This window comes from Aegilops tauschii, chromosome 2, assembly GCF_002575655.3.
Source record: "Aegilops tauschii subsp. strangulata cultivar AL8/78 chromosome 2, Aet v6.0, whole genome shotgun sequence".
NCBI lineage: Eukaryota > Viridiplantae > Streptophyta > Magnoliopsida > Poales > Poaceae > Aegilops > Aegilops tauschii.
In genome coordinates this window covers 114,995,167-114,997,912 of record NC_053036.3, presented here as the reverse complement: position 1 = coordinate 114,997,912, position 2,746 = coordinate 114,995,167, and the positions used below count along the sequence as shown (strand labels likewise).

General features: G+C 49.3%; 1 non-coding gene across 1 annotated transcript; it reads right to left on the bottom strand.

Moving 5' to 3' along the window:
* Positions 1 to 2,109: 2,109 nt before the first annotated feature.
* On the bottom strand, positions 2,110 to 2,248 carry LOC120975139 (small nucleolar RNA Z247). The gene has a single exon (XR_005770976.1). It is a non-coding gene; the product is annotated as a small nucleolar RNA Z247 (small nucleolar RNA).
* Positions 2,249 to 2,746: the final 498 nt, after the last annotated feature.

Here is a 2,746-nt window from a genome sequence, read left to right as displayed (position 1 = left end):
TGGGCCAGAATATAGGACGGGCTGGAAACGGCGCAACGGGTTAACAGGCCAGAAACGGGCCGACTCTTGCCATGGGCCGAATTTGGCCCATTAGGGTAACAGGCCAGTAACGGGCCGACTCTTGCCATGGGCCAAATTTGGCCCATTAGGGGAACAGGCCAGTAACGGGCCGACTCTTGCCATGGGCCGAATTTGGCCCATTAGGGGAACAGGCCAGTAACGGGCCGAAAGTAATCGAGGGCCGAAAAGGAGCCCAAGAACGTATGGGCCGTCAATAGGCCGAAAGCTAACACGGGCTGGAAACGGCCCATGTAAATCATGGGCCGTTAACGGGTATAAAGAAAATTACTATTCATTATGGCTAGAGTCACCGTGGGCCTGTAAAGGACCGAAAGATACGAAGGCCTCATATGGGCCGAAAGATGTCGTGGGCCATACATGGGCCGAAAGTGAAATGGGCTGGTGTTATATTTGACAACCCACATGACGTTGTTGGGCCGATTTCCTTTAGGGCCTAACGGGTCGTGAGTTAACGGTCGTAAAATGGGCTATTTGCGAAGAGACCGTTAACAGGCTTTTCATGGGCCAGCCCGTTAACTTTTGACCAAGTCAAACGCGCCGGCTTTGTAAGCTAAATGGGCCAGTGGTGGGCCGTGGCACGTGTCGACATATCATAGGCGCCTATCTGACCCACTGACGAGCTGACACATGTTTCGTCCGGCCAATAAGAATTTTACACGTGGAAATTTCCCATTGGTCGGGGCTGTTAACGGGTTATCGGATCTAAAACCCGACCCGATAGCTTAACGGCGTTCCGTTACGGTGGATGCCATGTGTTGGTCACCCTTGACGAAAGCACTTCTGTGACGCGCGATTTATCGTCATGGAAGTGGACACTTCCGTGATGATAATTTTGGTAATGTCATGGAACACTTCTACGACTGCACAGGTATGACTATCTTGATTCTGTCATAAAATCATCATGGATGTACATGCATGACAAAAAATGCGACCTACTGTGACAAACACGTATCATCATGGAAGTGTATTTTTTTGTAGTGGGTAGATCCATGTAAACTTACTGAAATCATCTATGAAGCTTAAATAGTATTTCTTTCTGCCTAGTGATTCAACAGTTGGTCCCCACACATTAGAGAAGGTAAGTTCCAAAGGAAACTTGGATTCACTTATAGATTTTGGATAAGGTAACTGTTGGCTCTTGCCCTTTTGACAAGCGTCACAAACAAGTTTATTATTGGACAAACTAACACATGGAAGCTTATTCTGGCTAATTATTTTGCTAACAATAATAGATGAAGGATGCCCTAGACACCGGTGCCATCTATCCGAGGATGGAGTAATGACACTGAGCACATACTTCTTTGCATCTTATTCCAGGTGTTTCACGGGGTATAGGCCTCGCCTACCCTTGCCGTGATGAAGGATTCTCTTTGTTGCCCGATTCTTAACCAAGAATAGGGATGAATTTCAACGAAAGAGTTATTATCAACAGAAAAATGACTGACATAGATTATACTTTTATCAGTTTTGAGAACATGAAGGATGTTTTTAAGGACAAGATCACATTCGGGGGTATGCGTATGAGATTGACCAATGTGAGCAATTGTCATACCTAATCCACTAGCTGTGTGGATTTTCTCATTTTCAGTGTAGCGGTCTTGAACTGTCAGCTTCTCTGTATCTCCTGTAATGTGACCTATCGCGCCTCTATCAAGATACCAACTGGTATCGACTCCGTACTGGCAGGCCACCATGTTCGGTGAGCGCTGTTCTTCCCTTCCCTGATAGGAGGAGTCATATCTCTTCCAGCACTTCCATGTTGGATGTCCAAGCTTGTCGCAGATCTGACACAGTGGCTTAGCAGAGGGATTGTTTTTTGTAGTTCCCGCCGCTGCCGTTGCCTCCGGAGTTGCCGCTGTCTGGCTGCTTGGAGAAGCTGCGGTTGTGATCACCTCCGCCCTATTTGTTAGGGAAGTTGCGGCTGCGATCACCGCTGCCGCCGCCATTCTGCTTGTTGAAGCACTCGCGTGCCACCGCGTTCACAGAAGACTGAGAGTACCCGCCACGAAGAACGAAGATTCATATGAGTCTCAAAGCTCAGGAGCCGCGAGTACAGCTCTGGGACCCCGATGGGCTCGACTAGGGAGCACAAGGCAGACAACACAGGATCGAACTCCTCATCGAGTCCAGCGAGGATGTGAGAGACAACATCTTCCTCATCCACCTTTTTTCCTGAAGCAACTAGTTCATCACAAATTGTTCTGACCTTACGAACTTATTCAGCGATCGTGGAGTTGCCCTTCTGGAGGTTCGCAAATTCAATCCCGATGTAGACGGTATGCGCGCGGGTATGTGAAGCAAGCATCCTTGCACGGTCTTCCACGGCTCAGCTGCGGTGTGGCAGGTTGCCACTTGGATGGCCATCTCGCATGGCAGCATGGTCAGCAGGTAGGAGAAAACTTGCGGATCTCATGCATACCACACGCCGAACTCTGGGTTCTAGGCCCTTGACTTGGTCTTGCCATTGTCGGTGGTGACCTTAATGGTCATGGGTGGCACCGCTTGCTTGACGTCGAGGAAGGCCGCCATCTGCACCCCTGATGGCCGAGAGCACGGTGGCGCGCCATAGCGCTTCGTTCCCTCTCGTAAGTTTCTCGGTTGCGATTTGTGCAAATGGAGATGAGGGGAAAGAATTTGCAGAGGAACTTGCCATGGATGAATCGGA